Source organism: Puma concolor, chromosome A1 (genome assembly GCF_028749965.1).
Source record: "Puma concolor isolate L17-30 chromosome A1, mPumCon1.1.hap2, whole genome shotgun sequence".
Lineage (NCBI taxonomy): Eukaryota > Metazoa > Chordata > Mammalia > Carnivora > Felidae > Puma > Puma concolor.
The window spans coordinates 89,030,863-89,058,163 of NC_141667.1; the positions used below are offsets into that span (position 1 = coordinate 89,030,863).

The window sequence follows — 27,301 nt, forward strand, 5'->3', positions numbered from 1 at the left end:
CTTCTCTACTAGTGTGCCTGTGTCTAACATCATTTCACTTTATTCCTTCCAATCTGTTCTAAGATAGAAAAAGAGATCTAAATTTGTTAATAATTTATGTTAAATAATAATCAATATGACTCTGGATAAAAACCTACTACATAAATTCCCCAGAAGTTTTGCAATCGCATTTTTTATCAAGAGCTAATGTTGCCAGTGGCGCCTGAGTGGCCCAGTTGATTAAGCGTCCGACTCTTGATTTCGGCTCAGGTCATAATCTTACAGTTTGTGAGTTCGAGCCCCGCATGGGTTCAGCGCTGACAGTGCAGAACCTGCTTGAGATTCTCTCCCTCTCTCTCTCTGCCCCTCCCCCACTTTCGCTATCTCTCTCAATAAATAAATAAACGTTAAAACAAAGAGCTAACACAACCAAAATATCAGTAGTCAGGCAAATAAGGAGTTGTTATAATATACAAGCTCTGACTACCTCTAGACTACCTCAAAAAGTCAATGAGTACATATACAACAGAGATGTGAGCTGACCACCAAATGAATTTTTTGCTTAATAAGACTTTACATTTGAGACTAATTTATATCCTAAATTTCTCCAATCCCATTTCATATTTAAACACTAGATTACAGTTTACAAAAAACTTCCACATAATGTACTTATGACATCTCACCTTCAGGGAAGTAAGGAATATAAGCACCTTTAAAACATGGACAGTGGCTATTACTCAGGGACGAGAACATTTTTCAGAGTATGGTGAACCCACACAATCTGGTTCTCATATTGGCACTTCAGCAGCAGAAGCACATTTCTGCCTTTGCCCCAGCTACACCATTATTCTCATGTATTTTCTTACTTTAGTAAATTTTTGGTAATATTTAAAACAACTTAATAAAACATTTAAAAAATATATTTTCAGTGTTGGGGCACTTGGGTGGCTTAGTCGATTGAGCATCTAACTCTTGATTTCAGCTCAGGTCATGATCCCAGTGTTGTGGGATTGAGAGCCTCACCTCAGGCTCCACGCTGGGCAAGGAGCCTGCCAAAGATTCTCTCTCTCTCTCTCTCTCTCTCTCTCTCTCTCTCTCTGTCTCTCCCTCTGCCCCTCCCCAGCTTGTGCACACTCTCTCTTTCTAAAATAATATTTTTTTTAATGTTTAAAATATTTTAAATTAGGGGCCCCTGGTTGGTTCAATAGGTTGAGTGCCCAACTCCTGGTTTCAGCTCAGGTCATATCTCGTGGTTAATGAGTTTGAGCCCCGCATTGGGCTCTGTGCTGACACCATGTAGCCTGCTTAGGATCTCTCTCTGCCCCTCCCCTGATCGTACTCTCTCTGTCTCTCTCTCTCTCAAAATAAAAATAAATTTAAAAAACATTTTTAAAGTATTTTAATAAAAATATTGTATTAAATATTAACTGTTTAAAAACTATAAAATATTAAAATCATTTTCAGTACAGTATGATTAAATGTTGCATACTTTAAATAACCAAACACAAAGATAGTACTTAACACTCATTCTTACTCTACGTATACACAACATACACACAGACACATGATTCACTAGTAAAAAAAAAAAAAAAAAACATACTGAGCCTTCTGATGTGAAACATTTCTGGCAAAACACGAATAACTTTATCAATTCTATCTGAGTTCCCTCAAATAGTTGGTATCCAATTAAAGATACAGACTTGAGATGTTACCACTTTTATTTGGTCTTGAGAAAGAGGAATCAATTTCATTGTTGGAACTCAACTCTTTGAATGTCAGAGTTTTCTGTCGGCTTATTGTCCTGACTGCAAACTGAGCGTTCTCTTATATGAAGTGCTTTCACTTAAGACAGACCACTTTTCATAGAAGATAGACTCCAAAAAAAAAAAATCTCTGCCAGAATACAGAAATTAGTCAGGGGCATAAAAGTCAGCCAGAAAGCAATAACACCACGGTCTCTGCAGGGTGACAAGAGAATGTATATATATATCGCTTTTCCAGCTTTCCTGACCAAGTTTCAAGCTTCAATCTTCGTATCTTGAGAAGAGAAGCAACCGAAAAGGAAGTATGATGGAAATTTCCAAAATACAGAGAGTCTGTTTGGATAAAAACACTGAAGACAGACTTCTATATTTAATGATGGGGCCTGGGTTGCCTGTCTTCTGTGATCACTGGCTCTGTGTGGTACACTTTGGTGAGTTTATGATGGTGTAATCCTCCGATGAATGAAGCACTCCTTCCCTTCACTGCTGTTTATTCTTAGCTTATGCACACAAAGAGCAAAGAAAGTTGTCAACAACACATCCAGTTTATACACTGAGCACTGTTAAGAGCCAAATGACTCAAGTGAACCAAGAAGCTCTTGTGTCCTGAACGTCCTTCATTCATTCATTCACACACACAAATATTTACTCTGCACCTACTATGTGCCAGGCACAACAACAGAAGAGGTTAATTGGGGAAAAGTGAAGGACAGGGACAAGACCATGGTAGAGAGGCAAGAAAGAGGGGAAAAAATAGTTTGTGTTTGCATTAACAAAAGGGGAGATTCTTTTCCTGACATCCTGTAAAATTTTGCACTTCTAACTTATCTGTCATATTGAGTGTTCATTTCTAACTTGAACTATAAGATTCTGGAGAACTCTTTACTGTTGTCATCAAAATTCCCATAGCAGTTGAAAACTACATCTACACTAGCCCTCTAAAATAATTCAAGCCAAAAGAATATACAACTCCATGTATTTTAAGAGCAGAGAATAATGGAGATAATAATTTTTTGCTTTCTATGAAAAAATATAAACTTCATAATTATAAATGCCACTGAAGTGTCCATTTTATAATAAGAAAATAAACAGATTAAAGAGAAAACTCTCACAGCATCTAAATTCTAATACTGTTGATATACTCAATCAGAAGAATTGGAGGAAAATGCAAGACAAGGTTTTTTTGTTTTGTTTTGTTTTAACCTGGAGTTTGGAGGAGTTGTGGATCTCCTTACATCTTTATAAACGAAGCCCTGCCTTTAAGGGGGAAAAATTGTTAGTTCTGGCCAATGGCAAGCTGTTTTAATATCATTCTCTGAATTGGGACAACAAAAATAAGCACTCATTCAAAAAACGTTTTCAAGTCAGAATTTCTAGAAGTCATCTTACTTATCACTATGTCAGAGTATTTTTCTTCAGTCCATTAGAAGCAGGTTTTGCCTTTATGCTCCTTTCAAGGCTTCCAAAGGTTCACTCACAATGTCAGACTACAATAAAATTCAGCGTAATGTGAACCACTCTATGATATTGCCTTTCCTTATTGCCTTTCAGTTATACTGTTCTAAATGCAATAAAGGAGAAGTTGTTCTGAATGGGACAGACAGATAAATGAGTATCATTCCCTGAGTTGAAAAGTCACAGACTATAATACACTAACAGCTTAGAGGTGAATTTCTTATATTGATGGTTGGTTATGCATGTTTGAACATCGGAGGAACCTGAAGAGCATGTAAGGTTGCTTATTACAAATCATAGTGGTTTTTATTTAGTATGCATTCCACAATGGGCAATAAAGCAGTGCCCCCACCAGCCGCAAATATATCAATGCGTTTTTCTAGAGAGCAAACCCAAACAGCACTGTGGTCATAGGAAAAGAGAACCCATGGCCATTTGCTCTGCTGAGGAGCCCCTGTGAAAATGAGGCACCGTTTTTTTACACAGTGGCTTGACTCTTAGCAACAAGTCAGAGCTAGAGAAGCAAGCTATGCCCAAGATATTCTGGGGGCTGTAAACACAGGAATGTTCTGAGAGGTGCCATTGGGGCCCCAAATGCTCCTGAGCAGTTTACATACAACTCTGGCACAGTGCAGACCTGTCTCTCTGCATTCATTAGCCAGAGGTGAGCTTATTGACAGGAAGACAGAAACACATGACGAAGCTTAGTTTTCTATGCCTTCCATGGACCACAGCACTGATCTCTGTAGGTAATGTCAGGAGCATTCCAAACATGAAAGTCAGTTTTAAAATACTGAGAGTATATAATCATTATTTTACATACAGTCATCTGTTTATGTGAAGATGAAAAAAAGGACTTCCAGACAATTCTGGCCTATAAATACCACCAACCCCAGTCATTATTTTAAGTGCTTCCTTCACCCGCTAAGAAAAAAAAAAAAGAGTTAAAAAAAAACACTCAAAAGTAACATTTCAAGGGTAATTATACTCATATTTTGAAGTAACTTATCTTAAGAATATGAATGATCCTGTGCAGCTTACATCTTGGGTCGTTTCGTGCAGAATTCCCACTAACAATCCCTTTGCCCGGTACTTAAAATAAACCCAGCTATTCCTTCTCCCCGAGAGAAAATAACAAAAATCTCAATGGTCGCAGTGAAATTATCCCCTGTGACAGAGTGAGTCATCTAAGCCACTGCAGGCAAAAGCTCCCTTCTTTGAAAACTTGTTCCCTGTCTTCCTTCTAGGGAACGTACACTATTGGCATATGACTGGAAAGCATGAAGCTTTACTTCACTTTATGCACCTGACACGGTCTGAAGGAATTTTGTTGCAAGTTCATGTTTTTGTATAAAACTGTATTTTCTTATTGGCTTTCACCACAGAGTTAAAGCAGTAGGCCCAAAGGAAAAAGTTTGTACTAAAACGTTTTTAATTTCAGTGAAGAGTTCAATGTTTGCCTCAGTAGATATTTCTTATGACTTTATTTCATACATAACTATTAATTCTGCAAAATATCACCGCTGATTCTGTGCACTTATTCAGAGCACACTTCTGATTAAAAAATGAAACATCCATAATTTCTTACGTTATTGACAGTATTTGATATTTAAGAAGTCATGCTGACTGTGCCAATTTTATAGTTTAGTGAATGCTCGTTGAGAAATCATTATGAGGATTTTATTCATCAGAATTCACCAGCCCTACCAGTAATTTTACACACAATATATCCATTTAATAACACCTTCTTTCTCTCTTCTATTCTACTCCAATTATCAAATTTTTAAGAGATGCAAGCTTTATGATTTCTGTAATTGACAGGAAGGCAGAAACACATGAGAAACACTCAGATCTAATGGGTTGGTTTCTTAAACTGTATCCTTTTTTTAATGTTTTTATTTAATTTTGAGAGAGAGAGAGAGAGAGAGAGAGAGAGAGTGCGAATGGGAGAGGGGCAGAGAGAGAGGGAGACAAGAATCTGAAGCAGACTCCAGGCTCTGAGCTGTCAGCACAGATACCAATGCGGAGCTCAAACTCATGAACCATGAGATATTGACCTGAGCCGAAGTGGGATGCTCAACTGACTGACTGAGCCACCCCGGCACCCCTGTATTCTTTTTATTTAAATCAACAAGAGAGCATAACAAACTTCTTACTATTTATGACACACTTTACTTCATGTCAATGAAATTAGTAACTTTTATGAAATCAATCCATTTCTTTCTGGAAATTTTTCAAACTTTTTTCAAAAATTTTTCACCTTAAATACTGAATTTCCAGTTTTTAAAATGTTTATTAGAAGTTGCATAGGCATTAGAGAAATTCTGAGTTATCCTTACATAAAAATTACATATATCTATGAATATTCACAGGGTACTTTAAAATTAGAAATCTCCAGTCTGCCTGGTTCTAGGCAGTGTATTTTTCTGACACAGGTTTTAAGAAATACAACAAGAAAAATAAGCAAGTCTATAATAAATCCCTCTTAAAGGTGTCGGTGCTTCCTGTTATCTATAAAAATTTAGAAACACATAAAGTGAAAGGCAAGAAAATCTGTGTACAATGCCATATGCTGAGCCAAGTATAACGAAGAGATCTTCCAAACTTATGCCCCCCTCAAAAAAAAAAAAAAAAAAAAAAAAAAAAAAACTTTACTAAACAGTTATCTTGATAGGATGAGGTAAGACTGCCCATTAAGACTGTCCATAAACTGACAACCTCAAATAGATAAGCCACCAACTCAGCACCACTACCCAAAGGAGAACAGATCCAAACATCCTGAGAAATGTCCTAAGGAAAAAGTATAAAGAAAGAATCAAAGAAGTTAGGGCTGAAAGGAACGTTAGAGGTCACCTGTGATGAAATCACCTATTTACATGGAATTAAATAATTAGAGAAACCAAAACATTTTCATAATTAAAAAAAAATAATGAATGTGTAAGTTCAAATAAAATACCCTGAGAATACACGTCCTTAAAAAAAAAAATAGAGATAGCTCCAGCCTGATTCAATAAATTAAGTATGTAACTAGTGTGTAATGATTTTTTTATAACTTAGATAAAATAAATAACAGACAGATTTAGAGCCTCCAGGTATTACTCTCAGAACCTTTCTCAAGACAACCTTTGTTGTCTCTTCCAGCTGACATTTCTGTATCCTATTTCCTCAGACTTATCTTCACCAAAGTGACCAACAACCTGACCAACAACTCTAATTATGGCATTAACTGTATCTGTTTAACAGGCTAATCCTAAAATGGTTATTTGCATTTTAGGCCACAAGCTCTCAGGACCCCAAGAAGTGAATAGGAGAATATCAAACAGTTGACAAATAATGAGAATAATGTTCAGTTCATAAAGGGTTTCAAATTTATCCTCAGGTGGCTATCTAGTCACATACTGGTGATAATCCTTATGGTAGAAGTTACTGGATTACAAAGATGATGTTTGCCACCAAGATGAATGGTAGGGTTTTGTTAGAATCACTCAATTATTAAATTGTTCACTTCACAGAACTGCTAAATAATAATCAATACCACTCAGAGAATGACACCGTTCCTTTTCCAAAACATTTTCATGATGCAATTTGCTGGGAATGGGGAAAGAAATCGGTGGGAAGTGTGCCTTCCTTCATGAATGTACACATCTTACTAATTAAGCCATGTGTTGTAATTTTATCTAAGCAAGCAGGAATGCACATAAAAGCACTTAAATTGTACCATAAGAACTTGATCTAAAACACAAGCATGGAATAGAACAAGAATGGTAAATTATCACTAAGTGGAAGGTGGTAACAACAGTCGTTCAAAATTCATAGTCAGCACGGCAACACTACACAAATTAAAGCCCCAGGCATACTCTTCATTTGGGCGGCAGAGCGGAACAGACCCACACATCCATGCTTAAGAATTCTGTCTATGGAGGTTTGTGACAGCCACCAAGACAAGCAAAGAAACTCACAATATGGCATATTTTAGCGGAGAGTCATTCTTTGGCAAGGAGAGATTGTCTCCATCGTAACTGTGGCCTAAAAGACAATACTGCTGTGAAAATTCCAAGGTTTCTGTGACAATCTTTACTGCTCCGCTGTGTTTCGAAAGTCATTGTCACTCCATATTTCACTGGACATTTCCAGTGAGTCAGCTACAGAATCCAGAGTTGCTAATGGTTATCTTCCATGGTCAAGTTTTCCAGAATGAGCCAGCAGTGGAATGGCATGCCCTGAGACCAGCAGACCCACTGGTCACAGGACAGGTGTTGAAGGCACCTAAGCAGCAGGTCCACTGAGAAGTCAAGTAAAGATTGGACACATCTGGGACCTCCATGGGGAACCAGTGGGAGCTACAGAGATCCAGAAGCAGAGGTTTTTAGATCGGGTGTCTGTCTGTCTGTGTGTCTGTGTGTGGCTTGGTAGTGAAGTACCCAAATGTTTTATTTATATATTGACCCCATGCTTTAATCTTCATATGTGCTCACCTCTAAAGGCGCACACTAAGGTTTTGGGAAATTGGATGGTGTGTATTTAACAGAACGAAGACAGGGAAAGGATTTTGTGAGAAGGAGAGAAATGGATAGGTGTGTGAGAGAGTAGAGAAGGAAGCAAGGAACCCCTAACAAGATTAGCCTGAATTCAAGGTGAAGCTAGATGAGATGGAACTATACTGAAATGTTCCACAAACAATTAAACCTTTTTCTTAAATCTTCTATTTTTGTAATATTACTTTCTCTGACATTCTAGAATCAGATTATCCGCTGGCATTTCTCATTTCTTTCATTTTCCTGAATCTAAACATCCTGTAATCCCAAATTGGAGGAGTTTGTTCCTTCTAATCTCCTAAAGGTGTGGAACAAACAAAAGCTTGTTAGAACAGTAAAATGAGTAGGCACTGTGTGGGGAGAAGCATTAAGCACTTTTCTACCATTATTGATATTGTGGACTTGTTTGCTTTGAATTGAAATCCCCTTTTGATTATCTCTTAATTCCTTGCTATGGTCTGAATGTTTGAAATACTAGTCAGTTGTTACATAAATTATTAGTATTTTAGGCTTTACAGTTAATTTTCTCTATGAACTCAAGTTCTGAGCTGCAATGAATACTTTTAAGTAAAAATGGTGGGCAGGTGGTTCTGCTATTTTTTTATGAGTTGTCGTGTATCAGAATTAGTTCTCCTATATGAAGTGTTATGCTAAAAGCAATGATGCTGGCTCCACAAAATGAACTGCACATGAAAATAAGCACATTATTTAAGGTAAATGAACCTTGTGAGGGCTCTTGAATGTCAATGATTTGCATGGAGAGTGTTTTCGTTTGTAGATAGCTTTCCCAACACGTCTGTTATGAGAGATTCTGATGATAGGTGAGCTCTCACTAATGATGAGAGGCTGGGGTGCAGATGTTGTACAAAGCTACATCTCCATTAACAAATATTTATATGGCACCTATCATCAGCCAGGTACTATGCAAGACCCAAGGACCATGAAAATAAATATGCTACCCCTACATCAAAAGGCTCATAGTCTAGCTTGGGAGATAAACATATGTTCAAGTACTGTACAGTCTGATACAGCATGAATAGAATAAATGCCAAAAACAGGGATAAAGCAGAAGGACCTCCTGACCAAAGAGATGTCATTTGAACCCTATCTTGAAAGGGTGGATACACGTCCCAAAGATGGATAAAACTGAAATGCTTTTGTGTCAGAAGACATTCCGGCTATGGTCAAAACATGGTTAATATTCAATAATTCATAGCTTAGTGTAGCTATGAAGTAGTGTAGATGATACCAAGAGTAGGTGAAGCATGGAACCGTTCTGTGCCACGCTGAGGAATTTAGACTTTATCATGTAGGTGACAGCAGGCCCTGGTAGCTTCTCAATCATATTTGATAATCCATCAAAAGAACAAAACATGCAATTTAAAAATTTTGCGATGTACTTCGTTATACTCTGCCCTCACTCTCTTTACAGGTGTTTGCACATCCCCGCTCTCCAGAAATACAGTGAGGGCAGAGTGGCGCTGGGCCTCTTGTGGAAGACTCAAGCCCTGGACAGAAAGCCTCTCCAGTCCTAGGGCAGCCGTTTATTTTAAACCGAATTTCACTCTCAAACCCTGGCTAACCTTTTGCAGCATACCCAAATGACACAGAATCCAACCTACCAGGAAAATATCCCTGAACACTGGAAATATTCAGTAAAAGGGATTTCATCTTGCAAACCCAGAAAAACATAATAAAACTTTCATGTAAGTATTTATAACATGATTGATAACATCACTTTTGTCTCATGAAATTCTCAGTATCATGAGAAAGTTCAAAAGCAAATGAGAAACAGTCACATCCTCCTTCATCCCCCAGTAAAATCCAGTCACTTTGCAAATTGGAGTTTTATGGCCTTGAGGAGTGATAGGATAATGGGAAGTGCAATTGTTTGAGTTACTTACATGATATATTTCTGATATCTCACAGAAGTCGGTGAAGAATAACTTATCTTCACTTCTCTCCTGACAGCTACTGTGTCAGGAGATGGCTCAAAATGTGTACTAAAGAATGTGATTACAAGTATTTACTGAGAAAAAAAGAATTTCTTTTCACTCTGTACATACAAATAATGGTATTTTTTGTCACACTTTGCTTTTGTCTATAAGTGACGTAAGTATAAATGGATTGAACCAAAGCCTTTGGGAAGATATTGGCAGCAAGAAGATCTGCGTTCCTGAAAAATTATGCACTTCTCGAATTAAAAATAAATTCAAAATTAAAGAGGCTGAGACCAAAACTTCAAAAAAAAACTCATAAATAAGATACTGTTAACTTATTTCCATTCCAAATGCTGTTATTCATGTATAAAAAGTCATTATCAATATAATTCTAATGGAAGTATATAAAATTAAAATATGTGAAAACAGAACTCAGCAGGAAAAAAAGAGCAAGTCCATGTTTTTCCCGCCTGCATGCTCTTCTCTATTGATACATATTTTGCTTCTCTGTATTTACTCCAACTCTTTTTTTATAAAACACTCATGTTTTTTTAATCAGTTGCTTAATCAGAGGATCTAAACACTCTATGGGAAATGTCTCCTTTCTTTTCCCTCGGCTACATGAAAATAAAGATGCTAGCTCTGGCAAATATTTCACAAGGATTTCTGCTACCTAATAAGCTTAATTGACAATGGAAATAAGACAGGTTATGCAATTATATTGGTTTTCACATTATTTCCATTAGCAACTTTTTGTTAACTTTTCAAATTATGTATTGTTACCTTGACCCATTTTTTAGATGCCTCACTGGATCTGAAAGGCGGTAATTTGGAACTTAAAATTTGAACTTTCAATTGCTATATTTTTAGTACAATATAACAGTATTCACAGGAAAATGTGGATCTATATTAGAAAATAAAGAGTTCTTTCAGAAGCCACTACCCTTTTTGGTTCAAATCGCTTTTTATCCTTAATTTTTCCTAAAAGAATTTCTTGCTATTATATTTAGGTAATTACTTGCTTGGGCCATTGGATTAATTTATTTCATTAGTGGGATTTCAAATTGTGTGCCTTTGCTAGTTTCAAGAAGGAAAACATTTAAAAATTATGTATGCTAATTGAACCTTACTGTATAAGTGTATACTTGTTTATTATGATTTATAGCACAAAGGTTTCAGACACTATACACGGTATTCTGATTCCTGCAAGAAATTGTTGAGATTCAGGAATCATGAACCATGCCTAAGTTCTTGGAAACTATGTGTCTGCTATGGTGGCTGTTGGCTCCTGTGAATGGAAAAAAGTGCCACAGAGAATTTCAACCAACATGAAGCAACTGTTCCAAAGAATGTGGCTTAAGATTTTCAAAGACAAGTCAGACAGTTAAAGCATGCAGCTGTACAAGAAGGTGACCAAGAATAAGAATAGATGAATCAAATAACAAATGCATTACGAGACAGGTTTGAATTGCCAGGACTAATTGAAGTCTTGTATTTTTACCTGAGAAGCATTCATATTTTAAAAGAAACTAAATTAAAATAGTACAAACATGCACAGAACAAATTACAGAATTGAGCAGTAGCAAATAAAATGGTTAAGTAAATGATGTCCAAATCAAAGTAATGAGAGGTTATCAAGTTTCCTTGACAATGGGAAATACCTAAATCCTGTATGTTCTTTTGAGGATAGCACATAGGACAAATTTAAATCACACTAAAATTTCATCTAAAATCAACTACAAAATTCTCCCAGAATAAATTAGCTTCCAAAAATCAAACATTTTCAGAGAGCCTATAAAAAAAAGATAAGTGTGAAGTGTAGGCCTTCTGTGGAATCACCAAAACCTCTTAGCTCTTTATTCTTCCTTCTAAAAAGTTTCTCTGCTGAAATATAATTTAGAGAACATGCAGAAAATAAATGTAAGACGGGCCAAAAAAGTATGAGGGCTGAAGCTCCAATGACAATTTAGAGAATATAAATATTAGACTTCAACTCATCTCTTCTTGGTGAACGCAACTCATTATTTCCTAAGGAAATCAGGCTTGACCAATACCATTGTGAATTACTTGTATAAATTAAATATGCCACTTCTATAGAAAACTTTAGGTCAGCAGCAGATGTTGGTAAATTCCTACAGAAATGCATGCCCAGAGAATGTTTTTTTTTTAAATGGCAGAAATCTGCTAGCTATTCCTGCCTTATCTGCAACAGCTGAGCAATCTTTCAGTGCCACGCGGAGACGGAAAACTTGGCTCAGATATAGCGTGGACAAGCTTGCCTTAATCACATTGCTCTTTTACATGTGCACAAGGACATCAACATTGACAGTACAGAGTAAAGCAGCCATTTGCTGAAAACAACTGTCAACGTTGTCAAGTTTTTGGAACCTCTTATAATGTGATTTGTATGACAAATCTTGTGGCATTTTGTTTGTCAGCAACAGTAGTGAATTTCCATGTATCTGGGAAGGCAGGGAACTGTTCAGAAGTGGATTGGGTTTCTTTACACAGACTGCGTTAAAGGAAAACAGTTATTAATTTTAAAATGACAGATTTCAAATATATCTAGAATTTTAAAAGTGGAATTTCATTTAAGATATCACACAAGTGTATTTTCCCCCTTCCACACAAACCTTGAAAATTTCAATCATCATTCTATTTTCCTTTGTTGCACTCCAGGTTTCGAAAACTGTTACAGGAAAAATATTAATATTTTCTGAGACTGGAATCTGTAGCAGTAATTACTAGGGTGTGTTCTAAGTGACAACAGTAGGTTCAGTCCTTTCCTCGAGAACTAGGTGTGCACTGCCATATGCCTCATGAAATCGGATATAACAAGTTATAACTAATCTAGCACACACCAGTGTTACTCAACAATGTACCTATTAAGAGACTATTATAGAGATCTTATGGTTCATTAGTTTTTCAACATTTCCTTTATTCCTACTCTGAGCTGCGTTTTCATACAGCTATTCCTTAATGTGCTTCACTCATTTCTCCTCAGCCAAGGTCCTCCTCTGCGTGAATGGAATCTGCTTGGACATGCTCTATGGAGACCATGTATCCCTCCCTCTGTCCGCCCCCCCACCCCGCCCCGCCCCGCCCCCATGTACCTGCCAAAATGCCCTTGGGTGTATGATACCAGTGTACTTACCTAGCCAAAAAAATCTCAGTTCTTTCACATCTACACTAGTTATGGTTCCTTTAGAACAGACCTGACAGTCTAACGAGAGAATCTTTTATATGATTGCTCTCATGTGGATATGGTTAGATAATTCTAGAAAAGATATTCTCTCCCTCTGTTATGAGGCTTTGACCTTCTCCTTAAAATATGCTGAACTTAATGTGTACAATCACTGTTATAAATAGTAGGTATTCAATGTTTTTTTTTATTGAGTTGATTTCAACCAAAATGATAAATAAAATTAAGACACTTTTATCATTGAAGAATGAGTCCTTCAAACTGTGGGATATCCAATTCTCTCTCCTGTTTTCCCTCCCTTTATTTTCTGTAAGAATACCAGAAAAGGCACCTAAAGTAACAATACAAATACAATGCAAGCCATAAACACAAGCCATATAAGTGACCTTAAAATTTCTAGCAGTCATATTAAAAGTAGAAACATTAATTTTGATAATATATTTTATTTAACCCAACATATCCCTAAAGTAATATAAAATATTCCTTTGTCTTTGTATTAAGTTTTTGGAATCTGATATGTATTTTATACTTATAGCACATCTCAAATAGGACTAAGCACATTTCAAGTGCTCAACAGCCCCACTTGGCTACTGGTTGCCACAATGGACAGCACAGTTCTAGAGACCTCAGTTCCAGCAATGCTTTGTCCACTTGCTTATATGACTTCTGTTAAGTCCCTTTTCTATTGAGTCTTGTTTCCTCCATCTATTGAAAACACTTTAACATCTCCTGTCCTATTTTATCTGCAGGCAGTTTGTGACGAACATAGGGAAAAATACACTCAAAGGTAGTTTGAAAACTAGTAAGTTCTCTACAGTTTTAATTTTTATTGCTATTTCCTCTTTCATTCCTCAGAATTCTCTCACTTGCCCTTTTTTTTTTAACTGGCTGCTAGTTAAAATCATATATGGGAAGGCTTAATGTGTTCTATGGTTTAAAAAACTACTGTCAAATGCTTAAAGTACCAGCCTTTTTCTCTCAATAGCAGTTTGCCTTCATGAAATCCCAAGCTCCAGATAATATCAATAGCTTGCCTTTTCTGTGATAGACCCTATTTCTGAAAGACACTCACATTCCATAGTTTTGGTGCCTTCTTCCATCATCTAGTTGGGCTTTGATACTTCTAGACTAGCGCTTTGCTGAATGTCAAAGACAATGTAGAGATAAAAAGGCAGGACCTCTGTTCCTGGATTTATTTTAAACACCCAGCATATTCTCTATTTATAAAAACACTTAAATTGAAAATTATGTATATGGTTGAACTTTCAATCACTATATTTTTAGTACAACCTAAAGGTGTTCACAGGAAAATGTGGATCCAGATTAGAAAATGAATAATTTCATAAAAGCAACCAACCCTTTCTAGTTCAAGCCTCTTTTCATCCTTAAGTTTCCCCCGAAGAATTTTTTTAGCTAACATGTTTAGCTAATTACTTGCTCATGGGGAGGAAATGCCTGGGTAAGACAGCTATTGTTCCATTTCTTTAAATTCTGAGAACCTCCTTTTCCATACCATGAATCTTACTGGTTTTTCTCCTCCAGATTATTTCACATTTTTACCATTCTCTCCCTCCCTCCTTCTTTCTCTTTCTGTCTCTCAGTCTCTATGTGTCTTTCTCTCACTCTCCCTCCCTCCCTCCTTCACTCTTTCTCTCTCTCTCCCCCTTTCCCTTGCCCTCTGAATCTCCTTACTAAATATATTTTCGGACTAAAGCTAAACTATAACCACACCCCTTTCCTTTCTCTGGGGCAGCTTGTATTTAGTATCTGGCAGGCTGTAAACTGATGGTAGCAAAAGAACTTGGAATTTTTTTGTTTACCAACAACCAGCATCCTATAACCTATAAATATGTAATTGAAAACAAATTATACATTTAGTATATAAATATATTGATTGTTAAAACATCATATAAATTAATCTAGCAGAGTCTAGAAGCATGACTGGCTACCCAACTCATCTACTCTCCCAGTGAAACAGAAATCTATCTGAACAGTGATCTAAATGTTGTGGGGTTTTTAAAATGCTTTTGAATACGCTCTTAATCACCATTTCCAGTGATGTGTCTACATACCAGCTGCAGCCCTGCTGATTAGAGCATCAATTCCAATTGATTTTCTAACACATACTTGCAATGTCTATTGTATCTCATTGCACACTGTACACTATTGGTATTTAGCCAAAGTTAAGAGGGAAAAGAAAGATTTTGTGTACCGAATGCATGGGCCCCAGGGAATTCTGTAATTCTCAGGAGAACAGAAGAATCAGGTATTCAATGTCACACTAAATGGTTTCTTACCGTTAATGTGTTTGGTGTCCACAGGCTCAAATAATTCTCTTGTCCAGAGCCAGGGTTACTCAGCTGTATAATAACCCCTAAAGTCTCTCCTCCGAAAAGGACTCAGGATTCATGACTTTAATTTTACCACCGATAATATGAAAAGTATACTCCATATAGTACTGAGCAAGCATTCACTCTCAGCTTCCTTCCACTATAATGAAATTCTAATTGTTTCTAAAGTTTAGGAAGGATAAAATGGTTAATCTCCATGATGACAAAAGGAAGCCAGGAAAATAAAGTGACACACTTGAATGAACTGTGAGGAAATAAAGTGCACAACATGCGATAATGCCATGACTCTGTGTTATTGCGCATTTCTGGGCTGAAAAGATATGGTTTGATGGGTAATTTGTCATGCTGTGCAATAGAGAACAACAGTAAAGAGACTTCAGACAGAAGAAAATTACACAAATAGTAGGGTGGAAAGGTATAATTGAAGATGGCAAAAGATTGAAAGAAAGACATTTAAAATTACTGTACTGACCTACTAAATGCACTTGGGCGTGGAATCCTGGCCTCACAAGAGGAGGCATTAAATGACTCCGGGCTGTGACACGACTGCAGAGCAATGCCAATCTCCTGAGCTCTTGGAGAAGAACAGCACAATGCACAGCCCACCGAAAAGCCTCAACCTGCTTTCTTTCCCAGGGGAGCCTGGGCTTCTGGTGAACTTAGGGAAAGTTTTCTAAGGAAGTTTTGTTTTGTTTTGTTTTGTTTTAATGAGGAGTCGATTTAATTTGGTGTTTGAGAGACTTAACTCCTCAGTTTTCTCAACTCAGTAAATCTCCACTCGGTAAAACTGCAAAACCAGTAGAGTGTCTTTCTAATGAAATCATGCAAAAGCATTTGGCTTCTCACATCTGGTTCAGTTTCTTCAGGACCAAAGAATCCAAGAGAAGGACACACTGTGTGAAACACACCCCTAAGTGTGGGGGGGAGGAGATGCAAGTAAGAGCCCCACCACTTCCGCAGGCTCATTAATCATGCACAACTCGGAGCAAGTCCCTTAACCTCACCAAGCCCAAGCCTCCTTCCCTGAGAAGGACAAGCATGGACCAGATACCTTCTGAAGATTTTTCTTTTATTATTTTTTTAATGTTTATTTTTGAGAGAGAGAGACACAGTGTGAGCAGGGGAGGAGCAAAGAGAAAGGGCGACACAATCTGAAGCAGGCTCCAGGCTCTGAGCTGTCAGCACAGAGCCCCACACGGGGCTTGAACTCACGAGCCGAAGTCCGACATTCAACCGACTGAGCCACCCAGGAGCCCCTGAAGATTTCTTCCAGTCCTGTGTTTCTACTCAAACAGCAGAACCTCCAAAAAGCTTCTCAGTAAAGGTTATTTCCTTCTCCTTGCCAGGCTCCTAAAGCAGGGATGTCTCAAACAACCATACTTTGTAATGGCTCAGGTCACACATCCCCTTTGTTCCCTTAAGTTAGAGAAATATGCCTTCTACCAATCATGCAAGATGATTACATGGGAAACAAAAGTCATAAAGACCTATTTCTTACATAAGACTGCAAGATCACAATTTATCTTTAAAAGTTGATCCTTGGGCGCCTGGGTGGCTCAGTCAGTTAAGCGTCCAACTTTGGCTTAGGTCATGATCTCACGGTTTGTGAGTTCAAGCCCTGCATTGGGCTCTGTGCTAACAGCTCAGAACCTGGAGCTTGTTTCGGATTCTGTGTCTCCCTCTCTCTCTGCCCCTCCCCCAATCATGCGCGCGCGCGCGCGCGCGCGCTCTCTCTCTCTCTCTCAAAAAATGAATAAACGTTCAAAAAACTTTTTTTTAAAGTTGATCCTTAATGGCAATAAAAACTTATTACAGAAATATGACATTTTTTTATCTAAAGGAAAGTGCAATCTTTGATAATGACAATAGATACTAAATTTTAAATAAGGCAGTAGCATTTTTGCAATTTTTAATTATTACTATCATGTCTACATTGCCCCAAAATTTCTTTCAGGAAGCAGATATCTTAGGGTACCATCTGTGTGATGTTCCACAAACTGCTCAAAAAATTCTTTCATTGGGAAGTGTCCTGAATGTACAATAGGTAGAGTTTAAAATGTATAAGTATTATTCATAATTAATGAAACAATGATTTGCATGTTTAAAATAGATTTTATAACTTGGAGAAAGCTAAATAAGCCTAAAAATTAGGACTTAATAAAACCATTCTGTCTAGATGATAGCAAAAGCAATACATTAAATTAAAGAGATTTTAAACTTGGAAGAGTATATAAATTTAAAAGCTGTTCACAAAGACTATGTAAAATGGACTTATGACACACTCTGGGAAAACATTTAGATTTGCCTTAGAGATCTTTAGAGGCCCACTACACAACCATGCTGTCCCACAAACATCCTTATATAATGGATAGAATTTTGGACTAGATTTTATCATGAGACATTGTTATATTTTCTTCTGTTCTTATATTCATTTTCTTCAAGTTAAACATTCCATATTTTAATATTTGGTATGTTTTATATTTGCAAATTTGAATACTGATGATAATGAGCAACAGGTACTGAACACAACTATCCAGAAACATCTTTTCATCAATTCATTTCAATATGAGGCTTAATTTAAAACTTCAGTGGAAAACTCATTGTAACTGAATCTAGCAAAATCTTTTCCCAACTTTCAGGGACTATGATTAGTATATTACACATAACAGAGCGAATGAAATGTAATTTCTGACTAATGTCAATAAAAATCATGTAAAAATTATTTAATTAGAAATTTCAAAAATCATAAAAGTAGAAGAAACACCAGAAAGTCACCTACGTTGGAGTTTTAAACTTATAATGTTAATCTTTTGAAGGATGTAGTGAGCAAAGACTCAGTCTTCCAAAAAACAAAGACTCACCCATCCAACAAATAAAGTCTCTTCCTGCTTTGGGATTATATAGTGTATGAAAACACATAACCACGCTCAAGAAAATTCTATTCAAACTAGTTAATCATATGAAAGTCAAAAAACTCTTTGAAATCCTCAAGACTCAGTTCTACTGCCTGAATATTATAACTATTTATAAGAAGTTCAGTCAAGTCCATGAAAATCATTATCATTTTGATCAATATAGGAAGGAACATGTCTAAATGCTGTCATTTAACAAAATAATAATAAATCATGCACTCATTCATGCACTCATTCATGGTAATGAATATTTACCAACTGTCTATGATGTGCCAGGCACTATGCTAGGTACCAGGAACAGAGGGGCAGTTATAGAGACCATGGACCCTGCCCACAGAGTCTAGTGAAGAAGAGCAGGCAGTTGAATGAATAGCAATGAAGTGGGCGATGTTAAGATGGGATAAACACAGGGAAATGTGAGGCCATGCAAGGCTCTGTGAAACCTAGTGGGAAGATAAGGTAAAGTTGAGACCTGAAGAATGAGTAAAAGGTAGCTGATTTTGTGCAATGTACCTTCTTGCTTCTGTCTTTGTATTCATTTCCTCCATTGCCTACGTGTCTTTCCCACCTCCTCATTTCTTCTCATCTTCTTGGATTTAGTTTGGGTAGCATCTCTTCAAGAAATCCTTCTCTGAGGGGCACCTGAGTGACTTAGTTGGTTAAGCAGCTGACTCGTGATTTCAGCTTAGATCATGATCTCATGGTTTATGGTATCAAGCTCTGCATCAGACTCTATGCTGACGTGAGCCTGCTTGGGATTCTCTCTCTCCCTCCCTCTCTTCCCCTCCCCCCACCCTCTAAATAAATAAATAAACAGATAGATAAATAAATAAATAAATGTTTTTAAAAAAGAAAGAAATCCTTCTCTCAACCCTCCATCTCTACCAGTCTAGACGGGACACCCCACCTCAGTGCTCTCACTAAACCCAAACATATCTGCACCCACCAGTCCTCTAACTGCCTATATAATCTTGGTCTCTTAGGCTAATAAAATCCAAGAAGAGGTTTCTTTGAAGCTTCTGAGAAAGCTATTCTAGCTCTTCTAGAAAGCTTCTGAAATAGCCCCTTTCACTTGATAGCCATCTTGCTACTAGCCACTGATGAAGCTGACCCACAGAGTAAGGAAAAAGAATGCAAGGAAAACTAAGTCAAAACTACTTGACTAAAATGTCCTGAATTCCACTCTGCCCCTAGACTTTCAGTGGTGAGAGCCAACAAATTTCCTTAGTACTAAAGCCAATTGGATTTGGGTTTTCCATTACCTACAGCCAAAAGCAGAGGTACTAATAAAACATTAGGATGGGAATCATGTCTTTTTCCCTTAGCATCCAATCCACTATTTAATCCATAGGAGTTGTTCAATAAATGCTTCTTGAATAAATGAACTAGGTAATTCAAGGAGAATATCTAATAATGAAATAATTAATTTCATACCTAAATAAAATTGAAAACAAATTTGGTTTTAAAACTATATTTAGAAAACTTGCCATTTTTAGAGGTTTTCCTATATTGTAAGGAAAGTACATCTTGTCCTCTGCTATTCCAAGCCTCTCCACTCAGAGACTTTCATCTCACCCCTACTGTCCCCTTCATGCCCGCAAGGCAGTTCCTTTTACTCCCTAATTACCCAGTGTCCTCATATTTCTCTACCCACCCCACTTTCAAATCTTGCTATCCACAAAGGACTGGTAAGCTCACTCACACTGAGTTGTATGGATCTGATTTAAACAAAGCGTTCCCATTTCTAGAGATATTTGCAAAATCCAAATATTTTAATCTCTCATTATGCAACTTCAGCTATGAGCAAGCAGGTAAAGGAGGCATTTGTGGTGCCTGAGAGCCAGCTCTGTGGCCATGCAACAGCAGGAAGAGGTGCCTGATTTCTATGAACACAAAGACAACTCCAGACATTGTCATCAATGGCCAGCCCTACAGATCAAAAGGAACCCACTCTTGTTCCTTTTCTTTTTTTTTTTTTTCTTGTTCATTTTCTTAAGACAAATAAATCCAAGAACCAGTAAATCATGTGACCAAGTGACACACATGCTTCTAAGAAGTTCTGGCTGTAGACTTCTTCCCTGGGATAAGATTTAACACCATCTGGTCTGTATCCCATTTGGAACTGAGTACCTTCACAAGCAGAAGCATCCATAGTAAAATCCCCCTACCTCTAAATCCTATAGCTAAATAAACAATACTTGATTTACTCCAACAATGAACAAACTCAAGGTGTTATAGACCCCAAACTCAGATAAAACTAAACTCTTAAAAAATAAAAAAGTAGATGTCTGTACATAAGTGTTCCAATCTAGAGCAATTAAAAACTGTTTTGGCTACCTTTTGTCTTGCAAATCAGATATTCCAGGGCCACCTTTATTTCCAAACATAAAAGCATCCCATTGCACACCTTAACAGAATTGCCTGTGTATCCTTAATGTCTTTCCAAGCAATTTTATGCAGTCAGCACCCTATACATTAGAGAAGGAATAGATGTATGCTCTATGGGTTTCTTATAATAGCAATGAACCTCATAATCAGACCCATTCTTTAATTTTGCTTACTTTTATATGCAGCTGCATTAATACTACATTGCCAGACAAAGACAAGAATGAACATGAGACTTGAGTTTAAAAAAAAAAAAACAACAATATAGCCATCTAAGGAGCAAGTGCTGAGCTTGTGAAAAAAACAGCTCCCATTTTATTAAATAATAGTGTTCATGCAGGGATGTCTGAAGTACTCTGCAAGGCTAATTAGGACAGATCAATGTACACTTACCTCTCCAGAAGGCTGAAAGGTGTGTAGTGACTATGTGTCATTAAAAATTTACTTGACCATGGGCATCAGATGTTCATGAGAGAATGACCCTGGTGAGCACTCTAAGTTTCCATTTTACTCATGTCATCCTCAATGCATCAAAAATGGTGTAGACGCCATTACTATCACCCAGCCTCATAGCAGCTGATGTGCTATATGTGTTTGAGAGGGTGGTATCAATTAACTATATTATCCATAAAGCCATACTTGCAATTACTACCACTTCACAATTTATCATTAACACATTTGGCAGATTTTTTTTCCAAAGTAACATTTATTTAAAGGTTAATCAAAATTCTTAGAACAGCATTTATTATAATGTGATTTTTGATAATTGACTAAATCAGTGGCTCTTAAGAAAAACACCCTTGTCTCAGTCCTGCTCAGTATACGCCACAGTGCCATTTGGGGAAAAGAAATACATATTAGAAATGTTCATTTCAGACCTCGTCATGGAAGATCATATATTAATGTAATCAGGTGGTACATTTACATGCTCATTAGTAATCCATCATTAGTCCAAATGCTCACTATTAGGAATAAATGTACAACGAGTTATTCAGAATACCCAGAAATAGTATTTCTTATTTAAACATTCAGAATAAGCTGACTGAAATAAGTGCACACCTTGAATTTGAACTTTCAAGGCACATCACTAAAGTCAATCAGTTATGTCAGGACACTCTTCTATAATAATCTCAATTATAAAATTCCTACCCCTCCCTAACAGTGGGAGTAGAGTTCCAATATCTGAATCTTTCAAATTCACTGTAACTGCAAAAATTCCTGATGAAGTATGTGTTTAAATTTTATGCTTTAATACATAGCATGCCACTAAAACAACATTAGTTATACTTTATGCTGTTTAATCATATGTCAAAATCTATAAAATCTCTTCTAGAATGCTAAGGTAATTTAACTGCAATTAATCAATCAAGGAAACAAATAAAATGTAATAAATGCCAAATAATGTGAGTTCTTTAAAAACAAACCACTATCTACACATTTATTCTAAAAATACTTACTAACCAACACCATTGAAGGAAAAAGAGAGTGAAAATTAGGCATGTTGAATCTTTTTCCCATTAGTACTAGCTTTCTCTAAACTGACAAATATTTTAAAGAGGTCTCTGGCATGATCTGAATTTCTATCTAAAATGTGAGCGGTTTGAGGGTCAAAACTTACCATTTTTATCCCCTGTGTGCAACACAATGTTTTAATCATAATATGTGTTTAGTAAGTGTTTATTGAATGAAAGAATGAATGATTCCAATATCCACAAACTAGCTTCCTTCATCATAATGTTTAAGACCTACAACAGCGGTCACATTCTTTCTTCTGGCAAAAAATATACTGTATTATACTTTGCTGGTATTTAACCAAAGGTAGTGGCACTCTCTCCATTGATTCTTTCGTTTTTTCAGAGTCAGGAGCAAAGAAAGAAGACTAGTGGATGTGTGTGTTTGTAATTCTTCCTCAAATGAAAACAGCGGTGTTCTTTCCAAGAATGCAATGTAATAGTGTGATAGAACTAGATTTGAATCAAGACTAGGAAGGCCAATTATAAGTCATGACTCCAGTCAGCAAGAATTTATTAAGCACCAAATGCATACCCTGCACTATGTTAGTAACTACAAAGATACCAAAGGAGTCAATAGCATGCCCCTTGCTTTCTAGACCATAGTAAGAGGAGAAGACATATATATGTTCCTTCAGTGAGCATTACTGACTACACTTTACTCCATGTAAGGCACTAAGGGGGAGAAGAATAGCCAACAAATCTCAGTTTTCAACAAGGAGATAATAAAGAAATTAACCAGTAACTGTATGTCAAGCAGAAAGCCATGATTACCTCTGAAAAACTACAAACTAATTCCTATTGGAACAGTGGGACAGAAAGCTGGTGAAATCATGGAAGGTGTAAAGAAGCAATTGGCATAAAAAGAGATCAAGAAAATTTCTAAGATAACATAAATAAGTGTATCTACTAGTGATGAGAGAATTGAAAGTAAGCTTCCAAAAGTTTTCAGAAGAAGTTGCTCACTTTCTCGATAGTGACTAAATCTATTTTGTTCTTCTCATCAAATTAGTGTCGGGGACACAAAATGATAACTTCTGGATTAATGAACACTCCGGACAAAGAACAATGAAAAGTCTGCCTTTCAAGGTTCCTGGTGATAACTGTAGCTGTGATATCTCAAGAATGAAAGGATCACAAGGATATCACAACAAACCAGAGCCGTCCTGTCCACTGCTACCTCATCCTCCCACATGATGCTAGTGAGCCCTCGAAATCGGACTGATCCAGATGGAGCTGTGCTGTAAGTGTAAAATGCACACTGGACTGCAAAGACTTAGTTTAAAAAGAAAAAAAAATGTCATCAATATAGAAAAAAATGTTCACAACAATTACCTACCGAGATAATATTTTTGCATAAACTGAGTGGAAACACGTGTTATTTTCACATGTATCTGTTTACTTTTTACTCTGGATACTAGAAAATAATTGGGCAGAACTCAAGTCATTTTGAAAAATAATTGTTTGAAGTATTGCATGCTAGAAAGAAAAGAACATTCAGCAACATGCACTGGTATGTTAATACAATTTTCTGATAGAAAAATGCGATATAACAAGCCACTCAATATATCCCTCCCCAAAATACACAGTTAGGAAAACAAGAGCATCTCTCTGGATGAACTGAATCTTCTGTGCCACTCTAATCTAATAGTAAGTAGCATCAGTTTCTTTCCGCCTCCATTTTTCTCTGATTGGCAGAACACTTGGCCTAAAATTCAATTACCTCAACTGTAGGCTTCTTAGGGAGGGCCTTGGTTTTCTGGTTCGGTTTTACCCCAGTCCCTATTTATTACTCACCTTGGTTCTGCCCCTTACTTTAACAGTCTTATTGTAAGTTAGCAAAAAAGCTATTTGGAACTAAAAGCTAAATAGCAAATAAGAAAGTGAACGAACTCCTTACTATGGTGTGACCAATGAGACACCACTGTCCAGTGTGGGGAGACTCATTACATTGGTGACCCTTCTCCCTGTGACAGGCATGAAGCACAATGCACACTTAGTAATACTGGGCCAGTATTCACATTTAAGATCATAAAAACAGAGCTGACCCCATCAATGGCTATCACCCAAGGCTCAGTGAGATAGACAGGCACAATATTCAAAGGGCACAGTGAGTCCTGAAGTCATATACACAGCTATAGGTAATACGGTATCATCTTAGACAGAAAGAAGCGACTATCTGGATACCTAGAAGTCAGGCAGTGGTGGTCATTACCAGAGCTGACCATATACTGTGAGACACCACAGCACAGAGTGAGGACATAGAGACAGCACTCAAGGATCCAAGGAGACAGCAGAGACCTAGTCCCATGAAGAGACAAAAGGGTAACATTTCTGTGACTATGGGCCACCCAGGTCCCTGGACGAGGCCCAGAGTCATGGCCTCTCAGATCTAGGGGACCACACAGATTCAAGGTGAGAATGAGCAGCAATATGGAGCCCAGCAGTTGTAGCTGGGCTACCAGATGTGCCCACTGAGGAAGAAAAAGTCAAAGGCTCTACATATGCTTCCTATTGTTGTTGGATTTGGTCCAGGGACTGATGGGCTTGGCTGCAGGTGGGAGCACCAGTCCATTCAGCGAAACTTTGTTCAAATGCAGGGCAAGAAAGGGAGATGGCAGAGGTGCCTCTCTTATAAAGTGGAGGAATAATACTGGTTCCTATGCAACTCTTATTCCAAAATTAATGTTTCAAGGATATTTAAGCTACCTAGGAAAAAAACGCTTCCCAAATAGCCTGCCAAATTTATGAAAAATCCACTGCTTCCTGTTAATCCCTATTCCTTTCCAAGAAATGCTTGTAATACTATTTAATAGTGTTATAGATTTAGACTAACACGGTATAATCTTAAGCCTGTAGGAAAAGTACAGAATATGTGGAATGTTATATAACCTTAAGAGTCCTTATAATAAATTCATTTTAAATAAGTGAATAAAAATAAGAAATAAGTAATAACTTTCCCAGATATACAAAGATAAGACAGGATACAGAAAAGATCATGGTCATACAACAGTCAGGACCACACAGTCACAAATTATTAGAAGACAAGAAAGAAATATTCTAAATCAACTATACTACTGATATAGACTTGTATGTTTTCTTAAAACTGTTAAACGACTTAAAACACACACAAAAAAGGTTTATATTTCAGAAAATCAAAATTAACAAAATGTTAAAACACACAATTAACAACAACAACAACAACAACAACAACAAAACAAAAACAAAAGCAATGCGGAAAAGTCTTAGGATCTGATTAATAATAAATGACCTGTTCAATCTAAAATGTATTATTTCGGGGCGCCTGGGTGGCTCAGTCGGTTAAGCGGCCGACTTCAGCTGAGGTCATGATCTCGCAGTCCATGAGTTCGAGCCCCGCGTCAGGCTCTGTGCTGACAGCTCAGAGCCTGAGGCCTGTTTCAGATTCTGTGTCTCCCTCTCTCTGACCCTCCCCCATTCATGCTCTGTCTCTCTCTGTCTCAAAAATAAGTACACGTTAAAAAAAAATAAAAATAAATAAAAAAATAAAATAAAATAAAATGTATTATTTCTAGCTCCGCAAAGTTTTTAAAAACTGTACCAAGACACTACCACTTCATCATTATTTTAAAAAGAAGAATAAGTTCAAAAGAACAGAGTGTGAATTTCACAAAGTAGATGTAGGTAATTTCAAACTGGCTACCAAGTTGATAAAGGTAAATGATGCAAACCACAGCTGCCTATACACACAGCTTGAAATTCTATTCCAGGGAGACTCAGACAGGTTAAGAACTCCCACTGAATATTCCAATAACAGACACAGATACAGACTCAGATCCCCTCCTTAGTCCCAGGGCAACCCCAAAGAGGTCTTCCTGACACAGAGAGGAGGGGTGAGTTTCTGCAACAACAACAAAGAAAAACAAAATATTTCCAGCTTAAATGTTGTGAGTCCACCTATTCATGGTTTTGTGAAACTCAGACACAGCCTGGTAAAAATTCTAAGACAACTGAGTTGTTACAATGTGACAACAGCATAAATTCATATTAAGTCTCTCTCCTAGTGTTCCTACTAAATACCAAGAAAGCCAAAACAAGTCCCCCAACATATTAGCAATAATATATCTTCTATTTAGTTCCAAGGGGAAAAAAACTTTTATAACTTAAGAAAACTCAAAATACGCAACTGTCACTGAATTAAAGTAAGTATAGTAACAAGTGATAATGCATGCATAATGTCCACTGCAGCTATGTGTTCCTCACATACAAAGGCTATTTCTCCCTGGTTAGAGTATAGTTTGGCTGATGGTGCTGATGGCAGGACAGGGCTGGAGAAGAGCCAAAACTGTGTATAATCTAGAATCATAGGTATTTAAATTTGGAAATGAGTCCTTGAACTTACAGTTTAACATGCTGTGAGAACATGAGATTCATGTTATTTTATCTGTGCTCATTCTTATAAAATGTTTGCCTTGTATGGTTGGTACTTTACTGAGGCCTTAATGAGTAGGGCACATCACTATGGGTGCTGGGGGTCAGGGAGGGTCAATGGCAAGCATTCTACAAGTCCATTACTGCTAACACATGTCCCTCAAACAGAGGCAGAAGCTAACTGGGGCCCTTTAAGAAACAAGGGAGTAGCAGAGACATTGTCTCTTGACTTGGAAATGGGAACAAGGTACTCCTCCATATATATACTCTATAGTACCTCCCCTTAACTGAGTATTATTACAGTGTATTGCAATTAGCTATTTAGTTCTTTGCATCCTCCATTAAATTGAAAGATTTTTAAGAAGAAAATGTTATATTGAAATACTTAAAAATACACAAGAAAGTGGAAAGAAATATACTATCTGTGTACCCTTTCCTCAGCCCCTGTGCCCACCCCCCCCCCACTGTTAAGATTTTGCATAATTACAATATCAAAGCCAGGTAACTAATACTGGTACAACACATACAGTTTATTCATATTTCCACTGTTATACATGCAATTTTCATGTGTGTGTGTGTGTGTGTGTGCGTGTGTGTGTGTGTATGTGTGTGTGCATGTGTGGAGCTGTATGCGACTTTATCACATAGGTATCTTTAAGCAACCACTACTACAATCAAGACACTTAACTAATACCATCACCACAAGACTCCCTAGTGCTACCATTTTGTGCCCATGTCTACTCCCTCTCCGGCCCTCCAACCCCTGGCAACCACTAATCTGTCCCCTACCTCTATAATTATGTTACTTTATGAATGTTACATAAATGGAAATGAGCAATAATGTAACCTCTTAAGATA

General features: G+C 37.1%; 2 long non-coding RNA genes across 3 annotated transcripts in view; one reads left to right on the forward strand and one right to left on the reverse strand.

The window, feature by feature from the left end:
* The window catches only part of LOC147584290 (uncharacterized), a 118,180-nt gene that overhangs the window by 68,674 nt on the left and 22,205 nt on the right, over positions 1-27,301 (reverse strand). The gene's annotated exons all lie outside the window — the stretch shown is intronic.
* LOC112860257 (uncharacterized) lies at positions 7,358-25,607 on the forward strand. The gene is made up of 3 exons (XR_003223608.2): positions 7,358-7,559; positions 9,165-9,438; positions 23,046-25,607. It is a non-coding gene; the product is annotated as an uncharacterized LOC112860257 (long non-coding RNA).